This window comes from Bos javanicus, chromosome 8 (assembly GCF_032452875.1).
Source record: "Bos javanicus breed banteng chromosome 8, ARS-OSU_banteng_1.0, whole genome shotgun sequence".
Taxonomy (NCBI): Eukaryota; Metazoa; Chordata; class Mammalia; order Artiodactyla; family Bovidae; genus Bos; species Bos javanicus.
In genome coordinates this window covers 112,045,159-112,069,339 of record NC_083875.1, presented here as the reverse complement: position 1 = coordinate 112,069,339, position 24,181 = coordinate 112,045,159, and positions in this window count along the sequence as shown.

The window sequence follows — 24,181 nt, the reverse complement described above, 5'->3', positions numbered from 1 at the left end:
GAGAACGGCTCTGAGTCCTCATCTGTCATCCTTTAAAGGGGGGCGGGAGGGGAGGGGAGCAGAGACAGAGCCCCAGGTCAGGCCAAGCGAGGAGAAGGGAGACTGAGATGGCCTGGTGTCCCGGGAGCTGGGGGAAGACAAGCCAGGAGAAGGGAGACCGAGGCGGCCTGGCATCCCAGGAGCTGGAAGGACAAGTGCGGGGAAGGGAGACTGAGGTAGCTTGACATCCTGGGAGCTGGGGGAGGACAAGCCAGGAGAAGGGAGACTGAGGCATCCTGGCATCCTGGGAGCTGGAAGGACAAGTGCGGGGAAGGGAGACTGAGGCAGCCTGGCATCCTGGGAGCTGGGGGAGGACAAGCCAGGAGAAGGGAGACCAAGGTGGCCTGACCTCCAGGGAGCTGGGGGAGGACAAGCCAGGAGAAGGGAGACAGGCAGCCTGGCATCCAGGGAGCTGGGGGAGGACGTGTGCAAGCAGGATGCAGGCCAGGACTGCGTGGAGGCGCAGCCCAGCCCCAGGCCAGCACCAGGCAGGTGGTCAGAGACTGGTCAGCCTGCGGCTGGCAGGGGCCTTGTTTGCCACCCAGCCCAGCCCAGCCCTTCATCCGACGAAAGAGCAGAACAGAACCGTGGGGAGACAAGAGGTGCAGCTGAGCTAACGGAGGAAGCACGGCTCACCCCCGGCCCCCTGACCCCCAGGCCCCGGCGTTGACCCCAGCATCTCAGCCACACAGTCAAGTGTCCAGACCCTCCGCGCTCCAGCCCGACTCCCAGGCTGCTGGTTGGCTCCCTGAGGGGCAGGGGCCACTCTGCTCAAACGTTGCTTTGGCCCAAGACTCTCCCATCACCTCCCTCCCTCGTCCCTTGGACCGACGGCACCTTCCCGGGCGGCTCCCCTGTGACAGCAGAGATGGACAAAGAGAATTGGCAGGAGCGTCTTGCATCGGGAGGCGCAGAGAATTTTGAACCGTCTCCTGCTCTCCATCTGCTCCGTCTGTGTTCGCTCCACGTTCTCTCGGCAGAAAGCCAGCCGCCTGCTCACCCGTTTTTCACTCCCCGCGGCGCCTCTTCCCCGCCCCCAGCCCAAGAGGCTTCTGCGGACTCGACCCTCTTCTGAATAACCACGCTGGGCGGCCATCCAGGTGTGCACTGCCTGGGCCCAGAGACCCTTCCCCAGCAGAGAGGCCAGGACACTGTTTTAAATAACTGTGCAGATTTAAGAAAAGGACAAGCATCAAGTAAATCTTGTCTGTAATGGCCCATCAAGTAATGTGGATGAAGATTAGCTGCCAGAGCCCACGGATCTCAGGACGTATAAATAACCCTCCTTTTGACAGGCAGCACAGATACGTTTTGTTTAAGAGCTGAGTGTCAGGGAATTCATTTCTGAGGACCGATGAGGAGACATGCTCATCAACACGCTGCTCCTCTGCAATAAATTTGGGGGGAAGCGCAGAGCAGGCCTTGGGCTCCTCACTGCTTCATCAGCGACCTGGAAGGACCCGGGGCGGGGGGTCCTCACTGACAACAGATCAAGGCAGCTCCCCCGGGAGGCAGTTTCCTTCCTCTGCCCTGTCTCCCAGACTCGCGGTGTAGTGTGGGCTGGGGACACGAGCTGGACCAGGCCCCGACCTTCCCGGTGACCCTGTGGGGAAGACGGACGGAGGGGGCCCGCGGTCTGCAGGCGTAAACAGTCCACGGCTAAACGCTTCTGGCTCACGCTCCTGAGCCTTTAGCCTGAAGGTCTGGTCCCACCGGACCACCCGCCGGGAAGGCCCTGTCCCCCACTCGCCTGAGACCAAAGCCGGCTTCCCAGGCGGAGGCCAGGCCGCAGAGACGACCAGGAGCATGTGGCGGGCAGAACCCATAGGAGGCTCTCAAGGGACGTTTCTGAACCGACTGAGTGGAAAAGAACTTTCGGACAAAGGTTAGTGAATAAAACAGACAGGTGGGGGATGTCACGGGGTCAGCCTCCTTCTTGCTGGCAGGAGCCCTGGAGGCTGTCCTTAAAGACCTGGGGGAGTGTAGGGAGAGATCCCCAGGTGAGGAGCTGCAGGTGGCCGCAGGGAGGCCCAGGTGACCACTGGGAAGCCCAGGTGAGCCCTCCAGGCTGTGGGTGACCGCTGGGAGGCACAGGTGACCCCTGGGAGCAGAGGGCGGCCTCCAGCTGGCAGCCAGCACAGGGCCAGGCCAGCGGCCCTTCCTCCACTTGGGGAGGATTTCTGCCCACTCCCCGGGGGGGCTCGGAAGTGGACTCTCCCACCATCGGGCGTCTGGTGGGAAGGCCTCCAGTCTTCATGGAGGCCCCGCACGACCCTAGCAGAACCAGCTCGTGGGCCTGTGGCCCAGGCTCCTGAGCAACGGACAAGGAGCCGTCTCTGTGGGGCTCAGAGGCCACTCACTGTGTGCTAATGTTACACAGAGAGAGTGCCGGGTTCTCCAGAGAAGCAGAGCAAGGGGAGGGACTGAGAGGCGGCCGGGGGCCCTGGAGACGGGGGGCTGGCCCGTCGGCCCTCTGCCAGGCGAGCGGCCCCTGGCGCTCGTGAGTCTCTGCTCCTCCGGTCTGCCGTCCCAGGAACTGCACCCACCCCGGCTTCCTCTCCTCTGACACCTCCCTCGACCTCTCCGCCTTGACCCAGCCGTGCCCCCCAGGTCAGGCCCCGTGACCCCGACACCGCCCCCCGCCCCCTGCGAGTCTGCGTGGCCCCGTCCGCCGTCAGCCCCCCTCAGTTAATAGTCACCCTTTATTCCCACCGCTCCTCTGCAGGCCGGCTCCCGGGGTCAGCCCTGGGGGGCCGGGCGCCAACCCTCCAGCAGTGCTGGCAGTGCCCCTTCTGAGCATGGGGCTTCCTCGCTGCGTCCCCGCACTCACGCAGGCCTTCACCTGGCGCCAGTGGACGGAGCCCAACCCACCAGGAGCGGGGGTCTTGCCAGAACCCCCCTCGCCCCGACTCCTAGGGGACATCTGGAGGAGGGAATCACCCCCAAAACCACCTGATGGAAACTCACGCCGTCTGAATGTCCCAGCCAGCGTCACAGGGCGTGGCTGTGGGCAGAGGCCTGGCCTGGACATCGGGAGGCAGGACGGTGCCTTCGGGGCAGGGCCCTGCCTCCTACTTCTGGGCTCAGCAGCGCGCCCCGGGTCTTGGGGAGCAGCGGGAGTTCTTCCTGTGCCACTGGGGTCCCTGCGGTGGGGTATCCAAGTCAGACCTGTACAAGCTGGCCCGCAGGTTCCCAGGGACTGACTCAGCCGTGGGCCAGGCTGACACGTCCTTGCTGGGGTCCAGCCCCTTTGACAGGCCCTGGATGGGGCAGCATCCTGCAGGCAAGGCTGGGATCCCTGCGGTAACCCAGCCTGGGAAGCCGAGCTGCAGCCTGGGGCCCCGTCCAGCGGGATGGGGGCTCAGGTGCGGGGTCTCTGGGCACAGCCTGCCTTCACATGCACCTTTGCTCAGCGTGTTGTGCCCGTCTTGGAGCCGGTGCTCGGTATGTGCTTGCGGGACGAGTTGCCATGACAACAGCCAAGGACGCAGCTCTCAGAGATTTTTGAGTCCTTCTCAGTCTCTGACCTCAGGCAGGAGGATGGAGCAAGCAGAGCAGATGCCAGCCCCTACCTGAAAGGCTGTCCGCCCAAAGTGCCTTTCCTTGCCAGTCTGAGCAAACGTGTCCTGGACAGACTCCAACAGTGGCCCCTTCAGTGGACAGGAGCCGCAGAGACCCTGGTGGGAGCCATCCAAGGCTCAGAGCCCCCTCTGAGCACGTGCTCAGAGCCTGAAGCCCGGGCTGACTGATTGCTCAGGCTCTGCTGATAAGGACTCACCTGTCTTAGCCTGGCTCCCCCAGCACAGGCCCGTCCTCTGGGGAGCATGCCAGCCTGCTGGACTGGCCTTCCTTTTCTAACCAGAGCAGGGCCCTTCTACCCTAGGCAAGGATGGAGAGGACCAGCCCAGAGCCACGGGCCGGGCCTCCTCCGCCTGCACCCCTTGGGTCAGGGCGCTGCTGGGGAACCAGACCAAGAAAGCGGTCCGTGTGGGCTGAACACACGGGAGAGGAGCGGAACGCGCGAGCCCACACACTCCTGCAATGCTGGGCACTGCGCGGGTCACCGAGCAGCTGTCCTGCTGGGCTCGTCGGAGACGCTGCCGTCAAGGCGGCTGTCCTGACACTCCCCTCAGCTCGACCCCGCCGGTGCTGAAGCGGGAGCCCTTCACTCGCCTCCCACACACTGTCCCAGACGGAGAGATGATGTAACAGAAGCAAAGAAGGACCAGGGAGGGAAGGTGAGCCCAGAACAGGAGCTGGAAACACAGGCGCGGTGCTCTGGGACATTCCCGCTGAGGTCTGCTGTGCCCGCAAGGTGTCTCCACGGCAACAGGGCTGCCTGGCGTGGCGAGGGCTTGGGTCGGGGGAGCCTGCCCTCCAGAGTTCTCCTCCTCCCATGGACTCCATGCTCCCGGACGCCTTCTCAACGTCCAGACCGTCCAGGTGTCCGGACACCGCTGGCTGGCAGAAGTCAGACACGGGGCACGGTTTCTGCCTGGACCCGTGCTCATCACCTGTGCGCCCTCAGTGACAATGCACAGATGCACACAGATGCAGCCGCCTGCCCTGAGCCCGGCAGGCTGAGTGGAGGGGACCCAGAGGGCACGGTGCCTCGTCTCTCACTGGCTCCCCTCGTGAAAAGCAAAGCTGCCTCACCCACCTCTGTGGGTCTGGGCTACCTCTGCAATCCAGTTCACTTCCCCGCCTCTGTTCTGCCTAAACTCCCAGGGGTTCCAAAGCAAGAGGAAGTCCTCTTGAACAGATTCGGCCAACGATTCAGCTTTTGGGAAACTTTGTGCAAAATGATTGGTTCTGAGAACCATCCGTCACCCAAGCCATCGGCACCGTGGGTGGAGATGCCTCGTCTGCCTGGAATGTCCACTCCCAGGTGGGATAAAGCTGGGGCGAGACATGAGAACCTCCCGCCCAGGGACGTGCGGTCCCGGCCGCGGCTGCGTGAAGGGCCTCCCAGGGCGGCTCCCTCGTCACGTCGAGGTGCTCCTTCAGCCGCTCCACGGTGGCGGGCACTGCTGCAAACTCTGCAGACACACCAGCTCCTGTCGGAGCCCAGCTCTGCCCGGGACGTCCCCACGGTCTGCCGAGCCCCTGACCCCAGCCTGTGCCTCCGGCCCCACACCCAGGGGTGGTGCACGGCTCTGCCATCCGCCCCTCTGACTGGGAGACAGGACAGAGCAGGTGTGATCCCGGCCGGGTGTCCGTGGCCGGTTGAGCACCAGGTGTTTGAGTGATCTGCAGATGACAGCACTTGGCGCATGGTTTCTGATTTTGGAATCTCTCTCTTCACTTCCCTGTGCTGTGCTTGGTCACTCAGTCGTGTCTAACTCTGTGTGACCCCATGGACTGTAGCACGCCAGGCTCCTCTGTCCATGAGATTTTCCAGGCAAGAATACTGGAGCGGGTTGCCATGCCCTCCTCCAGGGGATCTTCCCAACCCAGGGATCAAACGCAGGTCTCCTGTACTGCAGGTAAATTCTTTACTGTCTGAGCCACCACTCAGAACTAATTAAGAATTTTCTTTCCTTAGATTCAAAGTCCCCTAGGGTTATAGAAGTCCCCCTGTACAGGTAAGAAGTTCTGGGCAAATAACTTTGCATTTTTCTAAACGCACTTTTTTCCAAGTGGTCAAATACCCTTTAAGAGCTTCACGTCCTCCTTCTCATAACATTGCTCTACCTTGGCCGGGACGAAAGCATTTTCCTGCGTGACTTGGATGCAGCCCAGTGTCAGCGGCTGGCTCAGCCTTGCCTGAGTGTCAAGTGGACCTGCGACCACACTGGCCTTGATGAGGCAGACATGGCTGAGCCCTCTTTGTCCTGAAGCCGAGTGGCTGGGCCCACAGCCATGCTACAGCATTGGCAGTCAAGTCCAAGGGCACACGTCAGGCTGGAAGGACCAACGTGACCAGGTTTCCCTGTCCAAAGGGCCCAAGAGCAGGTGGTGAGCACGAGGGATCAGTGGAGGCGTCCTCATGGAAACCATCCAGTGATGGGCTCCCGGGAGCGGGACTGACCGTGGTGAGGGTCCCGTCCTCAAGGATGCGGCGTGGGAGAACCCGTCCAGGGGTCGGGGCACAGAGTCAGCAGTGGGGGCAAAGACTCAGTTCCGGGACCTGGGGCTGAAGAGCACATTCCAGGTGGGTAAACAGAGACGTAGCTGGGGTCCTGTCACCTCAGATGACAGGCCTGGAGCAGCAGTTTAGTTCCATCCCCCAGGCTGGGGGCTGAGTCTCTGGTGTCCTCCTACCTGCCATGGACAGATGATGACCCTAGGAGGACAAAGGGAAGGCACTGGGAGCCATCCCAGGGCACTTCAAAACCATCCCAGGATGCTCCAGGCCGGACCAGATTGCCTTAGAAAGAGAAACTTCCTCCTTCCTTGCCAATCGAGTTAAAAAGAAGTAATAATACGAGTTGTTACTAATGAGAGTATAGCAATAAAAATATTCTTGAACACCCCAGTAGAAGTCAAAATTGGAAATAAAACTGTGTTTCTGGCAAACAATAGCTATCAGAGAATCTAGTGTTCATGTCCTTTGGCTCACATTTGACAACTTTTCCTGGAATGCGAAGTCACGTGGGCCTTAGGAAGCATCACTACAAAGCTAGTGGAGGTGATGGCATTCCAGTTGAGCTATTTCAAATCCTAAAAGATGATGCTGTGAAAGTGCTGCACTCAATATGCCAGCAAATTTGGGAAACTCAGCAGTGGCCACAGGATTGGAAAAGGTCAGTTTTCATTCCAATCCCAAAGAAAGGCAATACCAAAGAATGTTCAAACTACTGCACAATTGCATTCATCTCACACGCTAGCAAAATAATGCTCAAAATTCTCCAAGCCAGGCTTCAACAGTACCTGAACCAAGAACTTCCAGATGTTCAAGCTAGATTTAGAAAAGGCAGAGGAACCAGAAATTAAATTGCCAACATCCCTTGGATCATCAAAAAAGCGAGAGAGTTCCAGAAAAACATCTACTTCTACTTTACTGACTATGCTAAACCCTTTGACTGTGTGGATCGCAATAAACTGTGGAAAATTCTGAAAGAGATGGAAATTCCAGACCACCTGATCTGTCTCCTGAAAAATCTCTATGCAGGTCAAGAAGCAACAGTTAGAACTGGACATGGAACAACAGACTGGTTTGAAATCGGGAAAGGTGTACATCAAGGCTGTATATTGTCACCCTGTTTATTTAACTTATATGCAGAGTACATCATGAAAAATGCTGGGCTGGATGAAGTACAAGCTGGAATCAAGATTGCTGGGAGAAATATCAATAACCTCAGATATTCAGATGACACCACCCTTATGGCAGAAAGTGAAGAAGAACTAAAGAGCCTCTTGATGAAGGTGAAAGAGGAGAGTGAAAAAGTTGGCTTAAAATTCAACATTCAGAAAACGAAGATCATGGCAACTGGTCCTATCACTTCATGGCAAATAGATGGGTAAACAGTGGAAACAGTGTCAGACTTTATATTTCTGGGCTCAAAAATCACTGCAGATGGTGACTGCAGCCATGAAATTGCAGACGCTTACTCCTTGGAAGGAAAGTTATGACCAACCTAGACCGCATATTAAAAAGCAGAGCCAGTACTTTGCCAACAAAGGTCCGTCTAGTCAAGGCTATGGTTTTTCCAGTGGTCATGTATGGAGGTGAGAATTGGACTATAAAGAAAGCTGAGTGCTGAAGACTTGATGCTTTTGAACTGTGGTGTTGGAGAAGACTCTTGAGAGTCCCTCGGACTGCAAGGAGATCCAACCAGTCCATTCTAAAGGAGATCAGTCCTGGGTGTTCATTGGAAGGGCTGATGCTGAAGCTGAAACTCCAATACTTTGGCCACCTGATGCAAAGAGCTGACTCACTGGAAAAGACCCTGAAGCTGGGAAAGATTGAGGTTGGGAAGAGAAGGGGACAACAGAGGATGAGATGGCTGGATGGCATCACTGACTCGATGGACGTGAGTCTGAGTGAACTCCGGGTGTTGGTGATGGACAGGGAGGCCTGGTGTGCTGCAGTCCATGGGGTCGCAGAGAGTCGGACACGACTAGGTAATTGAACTGAACTGACAACTTTTTCACATTATAACATCTAAACTGAGAGTGTAGGTGTGTTTCCAGGGTGCTTATCGCAGCGCTCCTCAGAGTTATAAGAGCAGAAACAAGGGTCCACAAGGGGAGAAATGGTTAATCAACGGGCAGTACTCTGTGCCCTGGCGCTGTCCTGGGGAGTCCAGACCCCCTGAGTCCCCTGGCGTGTTCAGGGTTTGACCCAGACTACGGTGCCCTCTGGGCGGTAGACACACACACGCAGGGAATGGCGAGCGCTCGACACACGCCGCACGTTAGCTTCTCCACGGGGTTCGTGTGCCCGCGGCTTCTTGGACTTCGAGCAGGAAGGGGCGCTGGTGTCTGGGTTGTCCTCCTGTTGCGTCCCAGCCGGCTCAGCGCTCAGTGACTGCTGCAGATGCTCAACACCACAGCGGGGAGCAACCCCAACACACCTCTCATGCTTGTGCGTGTGTGCTCAGTCTGTCTGACTCTGTCTCCCCGTGGACTGCAGCCCGCCAGGCTCCTCTGTCCACGGGATTCTCCAGGCAAGAACACTGGAGTGGGTTGCCACTTCCTCCTCCGGGGACCTTCCCCACCCGGGGATGGAACCCGTGTCTCCTGCATTGGCAGGTGGATTCTCTACCACTGAGCCACCTGGAAAGTACCAAGTGCAACTCAGAGGTTCCTCCTTGTTTCCACCAAGCCCTCGCGGCTTCCCTGGTAGCTCAGAAGGTAAAGAATCTGCCTACAGTGCAGGAGGATTCGATTGCTGGGTCGGGAAGATCCCCTGGAGAAGGGAATGGCAACCCACTCCAGTATTCTTACCTGGAGAGTTCCACGGACAGACCATCGGGGTTGCAAAGAAACACCCCTGAGCGGCTCTCAGAAGCCCTCAAGGGGCTCCGTTCACTCCTGCCAAGCGGCTCTGGGTTTGCAGCCAGCGTTTCCAGCAGGGGCTCCTCCCGGGGTCAGAGGAGCCTGTACCCACCAACCCCGGCCCAGCCCAGGACGGGGCCGGTCCCCCTGGAGAAGGACTGACTCAGGCCCGCGTTGCGCAGGGAACCACACACCAGCGGGGCTGACACTCCAGCAGGGAAAACAGGCAGCACCAGGCAAATCCCCACAGAACGTGCTCATCTCTGTTATAAACTGGCTGCGGGGCGGCGAGCCCTCCCTGAGGCCCTCAGCCCAGCCGCCCCCTGGGCACAGCGTCCTCCCGGGGAGGAAGGCAAGGGAACCCCACCCAGGCGCTCTCCTCTCCTCGGGGGCGTCTCTCCAGGCCAGGCAGCCGGTCTGACAGGGAGCGGGGGAGCACGGCCCGTGGATGTTTCTGCACCAGGACCCAGAGAAGGGTCCGCGAGCCCTGCGGGGACACCCCACCCACCTCACCCCGTGTTTTGAAAGGACACAGTTAAAACTATGTGAAGCTAAAGTGAGCATTTCTCTTTCCTTTTCCTGTTATTATTGCTTTTAGGTTCTCCTTCTTAAGGCCGAGGCCCGTCAGTGAGATGGGAGTGGGACCTGTGATGCTGGGCAAGGACGCTGACCACCAGGGAGAAGGGCCCGCGCCAGCCTGTCTCTGCCCGCCCGCTGCAGTGCGGGGCCAGGAAGCGGCTCTCGGGAGAGAGGCCTCTCAGACAGGACAGTGGAGGCAGCCGCCCTCAGGGACAGCGCCCCCGCCTCCACGGGACGGCTGCAGGGAAGAGTGCAGAGGCCGGGCCGGGTGGGGCGGCGCCCACCTCTGGGCGGGCAGGGGGCGGCAGGCTCGGTCACTGAGGGGGTCCCTTCAAGAAGCCAGCCCGCCCGCCTCTACTGCGGAGAGTCAATGCCCTCGGAGACTTGCCCCCCCCCCACCACCACACACACACACACACACACACACACACACACACACACTCTCACACACAAAACACACACACACACACACACACACACACACACACAGTGCACAAGCAGGCTTGCAGGCTAGAGGAGGCTCCCTCCCACACACCCTCCCCAGGAGGCAACCAGAAGGGGCCCAGAGGTCCCTCCAGAGGGGGTGAGCGAGAGCTTCCTCTGCTGTCCCCTCTCAGTCCCTTCTCCCGCCTTAGAGCGCGTCCCTGGGTTGCTCTTAGATAAGAAAAAAGACAGTTAATAGTTACTAGGGTGAGGCCTCTGTCTGCATTGTTAATGCCCCAGGGCTAGGACGGACGCCTGAGAGTCGCTGGTAACCTACCGATCCTGCAGACGCCCCTACAGGCTTCCTCCTTCCTGGAAATGAAGGTGAACCCAGACGCCAGGCACCAGAGGACTCGAGGAGCACTCCCCGGGGACAGCAAGGGCCTGCCTGGCCAGGGCGCAGCTGGGGGCCCTCTGACCCAGGGCGCCCCCACCGTCTGCCTGCCGGACGGGGGCCACAGGGTCCGCCGGCAGAGAGGGCCCTCAGGGGGTTAAAAGCACCCCAGGACCACGGGTCACAGCTTGTGGACACACGGAGGGTGGGGAGCTCTAATCTCTGCCGCTGCGCAGACGACTAAATGAGGGCCTCTCAGAGTCTGCCCCAAAGCCCGCCACCGGGGAGGCGCTCCGTCAGGTCCAAGGCGCCTGTTTCCTCTTTCACAGATTAACATCAAAGGCATCTCCACTTCCTGATGTCATCTTCTCAGAGGAACATACTGTAGGTCATTTGGTAGAGAATCTGCCTACAATGCAGGAGACCTGGCTTCGATTCCTGGGTCAGGAAGATCCCCTGGAGAAGGGAATGGTAACACACTCCAGTGCTCTTGGCTGGAGAGTCCCATGGACTGTAGCCTGCCAGGCTCCTCTGTCCAGGGGGTTGCAAGAGTCAGACTCAACTTGGCGACTAAACCGCCACCACCACCAAATGCTGTGAGTATATTAGGGTCGATGACCTTAACGAAAAGCCTCTCTGAGATGGTAACGAGGCCCCTTAAACAAGGTGGGAAAATAAGGAAACAGGGACGTGCCTGGTGATCCGGGTCCCCGCTCTGCCTCTGCCCTGAACCCTCCTACCGACCACAACCGGCTCCTGTGAGGAGGCAGCGGGCCTGGAGGGTGGCTGTGGGATGAGCTGTCAGAAGTAGTCTGAATCTGACCTTCCACCAGAGGCTCTAGACGAGGGGCCTCTGGGCACCAGAGTTAACAAACCCCCCTCCCCCTGGGCGGGTGGGGAAACGCAGGCCCTCACCCTGCCGGGGTGGGGGGAGCTCTGGCTTACTCTTGGGCCACCACAGGGCAGGTGGGTCTGCTGGGTGGTCTCACCTGGAGGCAGGGTCTTGTCCCAACCAACCTACCCTCCACCAAGAACCCCAGAGTGATAATGACGCACCCTGCCTTACAGCCAGGAAACGCAGGCTCCCAGACGCCCTACTTCCTGTCACCCCCAACCTCTGCTGCCAGCAGGGTGACATCGCGTCGTCTGTGTGGGGTCCACTCTACACACAAGCCACCCCTGGACAGGATCGCGTCCCCAGAGCCAGCAGCCACCCTGCCCGTGGCCTCTGCCCTTGCTCCCAAGCCCCGACCCTGGCTGGGACAGTCCCGCCTCAACCCAGCCTCCGGGGGCAGAGCCAGCTCTGGAGGAAGTGACAGAGAGCAGGCTGAGATGAGCCCCCCACCCCAGGGAGAGGCTGAGGACAGAGGGTGGTCGCAGCTGCAGACGCTGCACGGTGCCCCGCGTCCCCCGGGAGTGGCTTCCGAGCAGTCTTCAGGGGTGAGATCCCCAGCAGCTGGAAGGGACCCCTTCCCTGGAGTCTGGGGAAGCACCTTTGACCTGCCATTGGGGACCAGCTCTGAGACAAGGGTCCCTGCGCTCACGTCCCAGGGGTGGAAGCTGAGGGTGGTAACGCCCACCTCGGGCATCTCTGGAGATCAAACAGGGTGATACGCGGAGACATGGGGGCTCGGGGCCGCCCTGGCACCTGATGAGAGGGCTCAGTGAGGACCGCGGAGCCAGCCAGGCCACGAGACCGCAGGGCTCCGGACGCCCCGCTGGGCCTCCGCCCCGCACGTCAGCCCCCACCCAGCCCAGAAGCTAACCCTGCTCCAGCCAGTTCCTCCCACGGTCCGCAGACCAGCCGCCACTCATCCCGAGACGGCAAACCAAGGAGGTCAAGACAGGCGGCAGGAGACACAGAGAGCAGCTGGCCAGAAGCGGTCAGAGGAAGACGAGCCGCACCCCTTCCTCTCTAAAAAGGCAACCACTCTCTCCCTCCTCAGTCTCTGTCTCTCCCTCTCTCACACACACACACAGGCACACACACAGACACACACACACAGACACACACACGCACACAGGCATACACACACAGGCACACACACAGACACACACATGCACACAGGCATACACACATAGGCACACACACACAGATACACACATGCACACAGGCATACACACACAGGCACACACACACAGACACACACACGCACACAGGCACACACACAGGCACACACACTCGCACAGGCACACACACACAGGCACACACACGCACACAAGCACACACACATAGGCACACACACATAGGCACACACACGCACATACACACACAAAGGCACATACACACACAGGCACAGGCACACACACAGAGGCACAGAGGCACACACACAGAGGCACGCACACACACGCACACACACAGGAACACACACACATACACAGAGGCACACACACAGGTACACACACATGCAGGCGCACACACATACAGGCACACACACAGATACACGCATACACACACACAGGTGCACACACACACACACAAGCACACACACATAGGCACACAGGCACACACACACATAGGCGCACAGATATACACATACACACAGGCACGCGTGTGCACACACACACACACACACACACACACGTTCAGCAGCAGGCACGTGACCCCCAGCAGCTGGTGTCTTGGTGGGAGGGTCTGGGTTCCACCAGTTTGAGGAGCAGGGCTGGTTTGGCCACCCGCAGGGGCCCGTATTGCCTCCCTGTTCCTCTGCCCGCAGGGTCTTCCTCCTTCAGTGTGTGTAATGCTGCCCTGAGACCAGCCCTGACCTGCGGTGGGTGGAGGTGGGAGGCGCACAGTTGGAGTCATCACCCAGGACCAGCCCGGACCTGGTGCACGAGGAGGTGGCGTCCTCGCCGCTGTGGGAGCGGCTCTGTCTCTGCTGAGTGGTCGGGGCTCCTGCTCCCTTGTACAGTTAAGGAGCCTGAGAGTTGCAGCGGCCACATGTCCATTGAGGAGGAGCAGATCCCAGCCTGGCTCTGCCCACGGCCCAGCCCCCTCCCCCAGCTGGGACCCCTGGTATCTGAGCAAACGGAGGCGTGGAGATGGAGGGGGGAAGCAGGAGTAGAGACAGAGCCACGGGCACCTCATCCCGCGTCACTCTCCCTCTCTGGGCCTGAGCCTCCTCCAGGGGTAGCCGGCCTGCGTGCTCCCCCTCTTCCTTCGACGTGAGACACCCTGCCCCAGCTCCTCACCAGCTCATCCCTGGGGGCAGAGAAGTGAGAGGCTGACGGTCCCACAGACAGAAACACCCGACAGGAGCCGGCGTTCCACTGAGGGCAGGGGCATTCCACCGCCGCTGCGCGTGTGCCTGCTTCGTCATCGTCCTCAGCCCATGTTGGGGGCGCAGAGCCGGCCCACGCGGTTCCGGGTCTCAGCGAGGGCCGCAGGGGCTGAGGATGCCCTTCGAGCAAAGTGTTCTGAGAGTCAAGAGGGGTGGGAGAAAGAGGCTCCTGTCTGTGGTGCGGGTTCCTGGGCACCCAGGATGGGCGAGGGCTGGTGCTCTGTCCTGTGGGGCAGACGCAGCCCTGAGGGATGATGGTGTCAGTGCTGGTGCCGGGGTCACTTCGGTGGGGCCACTGGGCGGTGAGGGCGGCTGCTCAGCCGGGGCCGCAGGCTCAGGGGGCTGAGGATCACCTCCCCGTCTGAGCCCCGGGGGCAGCTCTGTCTGCACTGTGCTCTGAGGTCCTCAAGAATGGGCTTCGGGCAGAGGGTGGGCACCCTCCTGGGGGAGCCCTCAAGGGACTCTGAACAGGAAGCTGCTCTGAGCGTCCAGGCTGCGGACCTGAACTCTGATAGGAAGAAGCCATGGGGACCTGATGGGCTGGAAGGAGGAGCCTTCGGAGCAGCAGAAGCCAGGCCTCAGGAAGCGCTTGCTGAGCCACCCAGTTCCCAAGGTCTGGGCAGAGAGCCGGAAGCAGGGCGTGCACCATGCTGGCGGTGGGCAGCGTGGGGACAGGGCAGGCACAGGAAAGGCCCCAGGGATGCCCACGTCCTGGTCCCCCACACCCGTGAGCCTGAAACCTCGTGTGACCAAGGCGCTGGGCTGGCGGGAGTGCGTCGAGGGTCTTGAGGTGGGAGGAGAGTCTGGGTTCTTCGTGGTTGCCACGGGGCCCTCCTGACGGGGAGGCATGTGGATCAGAGTCCGGGAAGGAGAGGTAAGGACGGAGGCGGAGACGGGAGGCAGAGGGTGAGGGGGCAGCTCTGGAGACACGTCTGGCTTGGACGATGGAGGCAGGGGCCATGAGCCAAGGGATGCAGGCCCCTCCGGAGGCTGGAAAATCAGGAGACGGGCCCTCCCCCACACCCCCTGGAGGACACAACCCTGCCGACACTTGCTTCAGGACTGTGGCCTCCGGAGGCTGAGATGAGCTTGTGTTTATGCGTTACAGCAGCTGCAGGAGTAACTCGGGGGTTATGAGACGGCGGCCTGGGGCTGGGCCCTGAGCTTGGAGCACACAGGCTGCGGAAACCCAGCGGGGAGGCACCCACACTGCAGCCTCGCTCCCGGCCGTGAGCCCTCATGGAGCTGCCCACCGGCGGATGGGGTCAGAAGCCAGAGGCCAGGAGAGTGGATACTCACTACACGGGTGCAGAGCAGGTGGACAAGGGGGCAGACGAAAGCTGGCCAGCTGCAGGGAGAACAGGTTCCCGTGAGTAGAAGGCAGGGTGGGGATGCACGTGGTCTGGGGGCAGCACCCAGGGCTCAGTCCGTGCTGCCCCTCACATGTGAGGCTACACGCTTAGCCCTTCCTCCCTCAGCAGCGGGACCGCCATGCAGCCTGCCCCAACTCTGGGGGCTGCAAGGAGACCCAGGGGTTCCAGGACCCCCGGTGCCATGACCTCCACCTCTCCATGTCTGGCTGGCAACTATTCTCACCAGGGAGCGACAGGGAGCAGACTTTTCTGTCTTTCCCACATTAACTAGACTCTCAGCTGGCTCCGGGGATCCAGGGTATTATCTGCAAAGCCGTGAGCTGTTAGATTCGAGAGCTGAGGGTGGCCGGGGCATGTCTGCAGACGGCGAAGCCAAGGGCTCGCTCTGCAGCCCAATGAGAGAACCACAGAGCACGTCAGTGCCTCAGCCGCACCCAGATCCCCAGAGAGGGGTGACCCACCAGCTCAGCAGCACGAGGGCAGGAGGGAGAAGGGCTCATTCAGCCCCGTTCCCGTGAGGCAAGGGCCTGTACCCTTCGCGAGTGCGTCTCCCCCGGGGCCTGACCCTGGGCCCTTCTCTGAGCTGCCCTCAGCGCCCACCCTGCCTGCGAGAGAAAAAACAGACAGGCGGGGCCTCTCAAGGCTGAGGGCTTGGACGCAGATGAGATTAAATGAGAAGGCACACATGCACGCGTGCACACGCAGGCACACAGAGCCCGGGCCTCGTATCTTCCTCCAGCTGCGTCCTCCTCCCAGCCCTTCCGCCGCGGGCACACCTACCAATTACTTATGCTCACAGATGTGCTCTTGGTAATCTCGCCCTTTCCTTGTCAGGCAGAGAGAAGGGCTGAGAGAGCCCAGGCAGCTTGGCAGGACGCGGGACACGCTCTGAGAGCAGCCTCATTTGCATCAAACAGAGTGCATTCCCATGTCACTGCCGAAGATGAAAGCATGCCCCTCTCTGCTTCTGCATCCCCTGGTCAGACATCTGAGCAGGCAGGCAGCGGCTCTTACTGGGAGGGAGAGAGCTGCAAGGGCAGTCTCCCTCCCCCTCCTCCCCCTCCTCCTCCGCCCCCCACCGTCTTGCCCGGAGATTCTTTGCATAATTGAAACCGAGGGAACAGAAACGCACAGAAGCGAGTGGCACAGATGTTCCCATCACAGGTACCTCGGAGAACTCCAGAGGGCCCTCACCGAGCAGCGCCTGTGAATATATTTCATGCCTGGCTCGCCGAGAATTAGCATTGGAAGTCATCGCTGTGAAGGCAGGGGGCTGGATGGGTTTCAAGCCAGCCCAGAAAGCAGCCGCTCCGTCGCTGGCTGTCAGCCGCAGTCACATCACCGCAGACATCTCTCGCAAGGCCCGCGGAAGCCGGCGTGTCACTTCTGACACCGTGCCTTGTCCCTTTTCCCTGCCTGGCTGACAGCACCCCCGGCGCCTGCCTGTTGCTCTGTGCTGAGCAGACCCAGGTGCCCAGGCCCGCAGCCCCGGGGCTTCGCTGGAAGCTGTCAGCTCAGCTCTGGGTCTCGGCAATTGATTTGCCTGCCAGCCGCCCCAGGCGTCCAGGAGAGGGATGGCTGGGGACACCCGTGGACGTCTGACGCGCCTGTCAAAGGACAGTCACACGGAATCCGGAAGAGAGCGGTCCCGCCAGCCTGAGATGATGTCCTGCGGGAGCCTCACCCCCGACCCTGGAGGTGCAGGTGCCCCCGCGGGGCCCGGAGCCCGGTTGCCATGGCTGCTGCCTCCCGCAGCACGGCCGCTCGCCCTTGCTAGGTGTTTCAGATTCTAATGTATTTATCGCTTTTAAACATGCGGAGGAAACGTCAGCACAGAGTGGGGAAGCACTGACAGAATCAGAACCAGATCAAGCGTCGAGCCTGCCGCTGGCCCGCTGTGTGGCCTCAGGCTCGTCGCTGGGCGCCCCGGGCCCTGTTCCTCTGTCTGCAGCGGGGCCTCCCCCAGCCCCAATGTGCAGTGTCGGTGCTCTGGGCACCGTGCGGGGTCCTGCCTTTCAGGAGCAGCCTGCCCCCCTCCTCCTGCACTCCAGGGAGTTCCCAGGATGCCCCCTGCGGGGTCCAGCGTGGGGAGGGCGCGGCTCGTGGGCCGCGGGGCCGCGTTCTCTCCGCTGCGCCCTTTGAGCCCAGGGGTCCGCGGAGCAGCAGCGTGGTGTGTCCACTTACAGATGCAGTCTATGAAGCTCATGGAGAAGCAGTCGGTGCACGCAGCTCTGAGCTGGGGGACCCCTGTCCCGCCCGCTCTCTGCCCACAGGGCTGACTGCAGAGACCGCAGTCATGGGGCCCCGTGTTCCCCGTCTTCTCCATGGTTCTGGCAGGAGACATGGCAGGGAGGGGCGGGAAGAAGGCCTGTGTCCCCTGGAGGCATCGCTGCAGGGTCTCTGTGGTCACCGTCCCCGCCCAGGGGCGGCTCACCCCGCGTGACCCTAGGATGTGATGCCAGCTCCTTCCCACTGTCCCTCCAGGCCTGGCCGTGGTGACCGAGTGCTGTGACCAGCTCTGGGGTTGGCAAACCACAGTCACCCTCTGTCCTGCATTTCCTGATGGGGCCCTTGGTTAAATGTTCCTTAAGCTCATGTCGTCTGTGTGTCCGGGGCCCCGCAGGACACGAGGAGGCAGCTGAGTCCCTGGGACCAACCAAGGGACTGTTCCCAGCCTCCGAGCACGTCCAGGCCTCCAGGGGGGCGACAAAGGGGTCAGTGGGTGTCAGCGGAGAGCAGAGCCCAGGAGATGGGGCAGCAAGGCCATGAGCCTCCGCCCTCCCCTCTGCTCAGCACAGCCCGGACGCTCCGGCCCCCATCCATCTCTGCGCCTCCTCACGGCCACCCCTGCACCTCGGGTCTGCTCGGGGGCGCCCTGAGCCCCCTGAGCCCGGCTCCTGGGTGGGGCAGGCCGGCCTGCACACAGAGGCCCACGCGGGTCCGGAGGCCTCTGTGCCTCCATTCCAGGGCACTGCTCACAGCACTGCCGTTTCAGGCCAGGAGCGGAGCTGAGAGACTGGGGCTTGCCGGGGATCTCCTCTCCCAGCTGGGGCTGATTATGAAGAATCTGGGAGCATGAGGAGCCCGGTGGGGTAAAGATTCCCATCCTGTGATTTCAGTTCCTGGAGGAGTCCCAAGGGAAGGGTTGGGGGTGACCCTGCTCCAGGGCAGATGCAGAGACTTCCCTCCCAGCACACACCACCTGCTTCCCGAGGGAGACAGAAAGAAGGGGGTGTGTGTCCACAAAGAACAGAAAGAGCCGCCGGTCTTCACAGGGGAATTCCCCAAGTGAACCCCAGCGCAGACACGGGGCGCAGGCGGCCGTAGGGAGGTTGAGACACCAAGACCTTCTCCCGGCCGAGAGGCCTGCGCCGCTGAGTGAGCTCTATTCTCCCTGGGACACACACACACAGAATATTGCATGTGTGACAGAATGGGCCGCGTGACTGTTGCGCCCCAGCACCTTCAAAGTGCCCCCTCCACGGGCTCCCGGCAGCTATCCTAAAAGCCCGTCTCTGTACCGACAAGAGCTGTGGCCTGGTTCCTGTAAACGGCACAATCCACCGTCTCCACCACCCTCCTGCCGTCCCTGTGAACGCTCACAGAGCTCACCTCGCCCCCTAGAGGAGGGGTGCACGCTTGGGGGCCCCTCACTCCCAGCTCAGCTCCCCCGGGAGGGCGGGACCCCCCCACGGATGGCCCGCAGGGTCAGGCAGGGGTCAGCCCCCTGTCCTGGCCGGGTTCTGGGGGGTCCCTCAGCAGCACCACAAACTCTTCGGGCCCAGAGTGCCCCCTCCTGGAGTCCCCTTCTCCACACGCCCCGTGTCCAGCTGCTCAGGAAGTCCGGGGCATCGGGGCCCACGTCCACCCCCCAGTGTGGACCCCTGAAACCCGCCCTGAGTGCTCCCTCCTCACCGTGTCTGGGCCCACCCCTGTCTGAACCCCTGGCCTCACATGGGTTGGCTCCCTGAAGCCCCTGCCCATGCCCACCCACCAACCTCCATCCTCCACGGCTGGCTCCCCCTCCAGTCAAGCCCCCAGAGGCCCCGAGTCCCTCTGAACAACAGACAAAGTCTTTGCAATGGACACCATTCCTGAAAGACTTCACTCCATCTGACCACCCGGGCCTCAGTCTGTGCAAGGGACCTGCAGTCTCAACGCTGACTGTTTTGAGGGTTAAGAGACTGGATTTCCCTTGATCAAATAATGAAAAGAACATGCACGCAACACTCTAAAGTTTGCAAACTATTGTCATGAGATGTATTCTATTTCACACACACACCAAAAAAGTTTAAGAAATAGGGATGGTATGTACATTTTTTAATTGATTTTTTGTTGAAGTAGTCAATTTATAATGTTGTTTTAATTACTGCTATACAACAAAGTGGTTCAGTTATACACATACATACATTCTTCATCAGTTCAGTTCACTTCCGTTGCTCAGTCGTGTCTGACTCTTTGCAAACGTGAACCGCAGCACGTCAGGCCTCCCTGTCCATCACCAACTCCTGGAGTTTACTCAAACTCTTGTCCATTGAGTCGGTGATACCATCCAACCATCTCATCCTCTGTCATCCCCTTCTCCTCCTGCCTTCAATCTTTCCCAGCATCAGGGTCTTTTCAAATGAGGCAGCTCTTCCCATCAGGTGGCCAAAGTATTGGAGTTTCAGCTTCAGCAATGAATACTCAGGACTGATCTCCTTTAGGGTAGACTGGCTGGATCGCCTTGCAGTCCAAGGGACTCTCAAGAGTCTTCTCCAACACCACAGTTCAAAAGTATCAAGTCTTCGGTGCTCAGCTTTCTTCACAGTCCAATTTTCACATCCATACATGACCACTGGAAAAACCATAGCCTTGACTAGATGGACCTTTGTTGGCAAAGTCATGTCTCTGCTTTTCAATATGCTATCTAGGTTGGTCATAACTTTCCTTCCAAGGAGGAAGCACCTTTTAATTTCATGGCTGCAGTCACCGTCTGCAGTGATTTTGGAGCCCAAAAATAAAGTCTGACACTGTTTCTGCTGTTTCCCCATCTTCACACTCCTCATATTCCTTTCCATTAAGGTTTATCTTGGGATATTGAATATAGTTCCCTGTGCTAGACTGTAGGACCTTATTGTTTATGTACATCCTTCTATATAAGATTATTGAAGCTAAGAGGAGGTGAGTGATTGCCCAATAATGCATGATTAGCAGCTGGTTGATCTAAAACTCCAGTTCACACCCAGTGCTCTGTGAGCGCCATGATGCCAACCAAACATGCTCTAGGAGAAGTAACAAACCGAGTGTTGTGGAGTCCGCGTGCAGAGGGTTGGGTTGGGTGCCATGCAGAGCACACACATAAAGCTGATTTTACCTGAAGGAATTTGTCAGTCCCACCCAAAAGTTAATGGGCAAAACCACGTGGGTCCACGACCTCAGTGTGAGTGAGACCGAACAGAGGCTGCTTATGAAAACTCCGCGTCTCCATGGGGACCCAAGTCCTGTCCTGGCTGCTTCTGGTCTGAGACACAGGAAGCTCATCATCAACAAAGCTCCTGTGTCTACTGCTGCAATGACCTTGGGGCTGTGTTGCAAGGTTTGGGGGACCCTGAAGCCTCGGGGTTCACACTGGAGTCCCAGCCCAGTGCCCACCCACACACGCTGAGGCTCCTGTCCTTGAGAGGCGGGTCTGTTTCCCCTCCCTGAACCTGCTCTGGGTGTGTTACCAGGTCTGACCTACCAGACACAGCAGAAGGAACGCCGTGTGGGGTCTGCACTCTAGGACTTCCACTCCTGTCTATGCCGAGCTGGGTCACCAAGCCGCAAAGCCCCCCAGGCCCAAGGGAGACAGACAGGTGGAGGGGAAGCGGGTCACCACTCAACACACACAGCCACCGCCGCACCTCGGCCGGAGTGAGGCCCCTGTGAGCGCCGCCCCAGGTCCCAGCATCCCCAGCGTGTGGACCCCACCATCCTGCCCAGGAGAGACCGTGAGAAACCAAAACTGCTGTTGGAAGCCACAAAAATTGTGGAGCGATTTGTTGAACAGTGATAGGGAAGCCCCATTGGGAAAATAAATGGCGTGGTCTTCTTAGAGGTGGGGCAGCTACAAGCGCTGACTTTCCCTTGGCCTGGGACCCTGGGTGATCGTAGAAAGTGCACCCCCACCCTCCACTGACCTGCAGGGGCAGGGCACGTGGAGCGTGAGCAACAGACCGCCCGCCTCATGGGTGCCACCCCGCTGTGGCAGCCAGGCTCCTGCAGGTCACACTCAGCATCAGCGGCTTATCTCTGATCACCAGGCTTGTGTGAAGACACTCAACAAAAGTTTGTTTTCAGTTATTTCAAGTTTAAAAAATTAATAAAGGATGTCACCTGTTGATCCAAAACTCCTGGTGGAATTTCCAGGGTGAGAGCCTAAGGGGGAGCCAGGATGGAGGCTCATCGCCAAGGCCCTGAAACCCGGACCAGGACCCTGCCCTTAATCACACTGCTCCCTCTGGAGCTCAGCCCGAGATTTCGCATCTCTCAGCATTGCTGTCATTCTCGGAGGCAGGGGTTCTTCTGCGTCTTCTTCTTCTTTTTGGATGTGGACCCATTTAAAGTCTTTACTGAATTTGTTACAATATTGTTTCTGCTTTATGTTTTGGTTTTTTGACCACAAGTCTGGTCAGATCTTAACTCCCTGGACAGGGGTCGAATCCCCAACCCCTGCGCTGGAAGGTGAAGCCTTCACCACTGGACCACCGGGGAAGTCTGAAGAGCTTCTTTACTGAACCCCCTCCTGCCCTGCGCTTCTCCCCAGAGCCTCTCTCCTGCACCACCAAACATTTCCTCTATTTTCCCAGAGCATGTTACCTCTGCCTCCATTGGCACTTATTTAATATAAAATAAGCATTTCCACTAAAGAAATGTGCAAATATTACTTATATTTTAAAAGAAAAGAAATCACCCCAAAAAACCCACCCCCAAAACTATCAACAGCCTGTCATGAGAGAAGAGAGATGGATCCCACTGAAGACTAAAACATCCTGAGATGTCAAGGCCATTCCGCGTGGGGACAGCAGTCAGGCAGAGTTCCATATCTGTTAATGAGAGCATTGCTGTTTTATAGGATAGAATAAGCGATATTTATGCATCATCAATGAATGATTAAATTACATTTATCGTATAACATGTACAAGAAAATATGGAATCTTTTTAGGACTCTTAATTTTCCAGCAGATCTTCCAGACCCAGGAGTTGAACCAGGGTCTCCTGCATTGCAGGCGGATTCTTTACCAACTGAGCTATCAGGGAAGCCCAATTTAAAATTGAAAATGGTGTGTGTGTGCGCACGCGCTTAATTTCCTGCTCCAATCGGTAAACTTCAGTTATCTGCAAAATTCGGTTAGTCACAGCATCTCATCACTCCATGAAGCTGGACAAATGACACATTCCCTTGGGAATGGGATAAATCGCCATAAATAAAGCATATTTAGACTCTAATGAGGTGTCAGTTATTTAACCTTTCAGAGTTTCCATGAAGCTGATTATAATTGTGTCTGAAATAACTGCGGTGTAATGACTTGTGAACCGGCCTCAGCATCAAAGCAACAGCAATTTCAGGGCACGGCTGTGAAGGGGCTCGGAGGCGGACACATTGAGGGAACCTCGGGTTGGGTTTGCCCTTCTATTAATGATCGGGAAGGAAGAGCACAGACCAGCTAGTGAGAAGCACGGAGTCCAAGCTCATCCAAGAAGCAAACATGTTCACGTGATGAGTGTGCGTGTGTCACGTGATGAGCGCGTGCGTGTGTCGCGTGATGAGCCCGTGCGTGTGTCGCGTGATGAGCGTGTCCGTGTGTCACGTGATGAGCGCGTGCGTGTGTCACGTGATGAGCACGTCCGTGTGCAGAGGGCCCCCACTCTCCCAGCGTGCTCCCCTGGCTCCCCTCCGCAACAAAGACAGAGCGGCGTCACCACCCCAGAAGGACCCCCGGAGCAGGGATGGCAGAGATCGGCCAGCACGTGGACCTTTGACCGTGGAGTCTTTCCTTTCCCAGAGAGAACATGCGTGGGAGTGCACGCTGCCCGGAGGACAAGCTAGGTGACCGCTGACAGGCACGGTCCCAGGTCGCTTTATAGAGGGACTTTGCTTTACATCTCACAATAGCTCTAGGACTGGGTGTTACTGCCTTGATTCAATATGGGGAAAGAGGGGCTTGGACAAGTTAAACAACTTTCTCAAGAAGAGAGCAGACACCGTGGTATAATTAACTCAGCCTGCATTTTGTGGAGCTGCACTTAGATGGGTCAGAGGCCATAGAAAGGAGCGTGTCTGTGTCACATGCCCTCAGAGGACGCGTGTTGAGGCTGCAGGACACCCCCTGGGCCCAGCAGACTCACCCATGACCAAGGCCCCCGGCCACACCCTGGGACAGCAAGGCGGTGCACCAGGACTCCTGCCCGTCTCTGAAGATGCTGGGGACGCAGAAGTCATTACAGTGGTCGAAGCAGCACACACTGCAGGGTGGGCTCCAGAGGGGAGTCGGTCCAGGAGAAGGTGGTGCCCATGTGGTTTGGGGCAGACGGAGAGCAGCTTCCGTCCTTCCCGTGTGTCCCCCGCAGGTCTCATGGTCCTGCAAAGAGCCCATGTCCAAAGTCCAAAGACTTGGGCGTGAGTCCTGGATCTACCAGATGACAGCTTCACGACTACGGTCGGCTTGATCTCTCTGAGCCTCGGTTTCCTTATCCTAAAGGACACAGGCAGTATTCCTCTGTGTACTGCCTACGTTTACTGGAGAATCGGATGAGGGTGTCTGCGGGAACATACTTCATAAGGCATAAATTGCTTTGCCAAGTAAGGGTTTTACGTATGTATGCGTGCTCAGTCGCTCAGTCATGTCTGACTCTTTGCAAGCCCATGGACTGTAGCCCACCAGGCTCCTCTGTCCATGGGATTCTCCAGGAAGAATACTGGAGTGGGTTGCCATGCCCTCCTCTAGGGGATCTTCCCAACCCAGGATTGAACCCACGTCTCCTGTGTCTCCTGCATTGGCAGGCAGATTCTTTATCATTGCTCCACTTGAGAAAGCCCGAGTGGTTTTTATGATCAAATAAATGCAACCAAAACAGCCGCTCAGGGAGTGGATGAAACTGTCACCTCAGCACCAGGGGAGGGGATG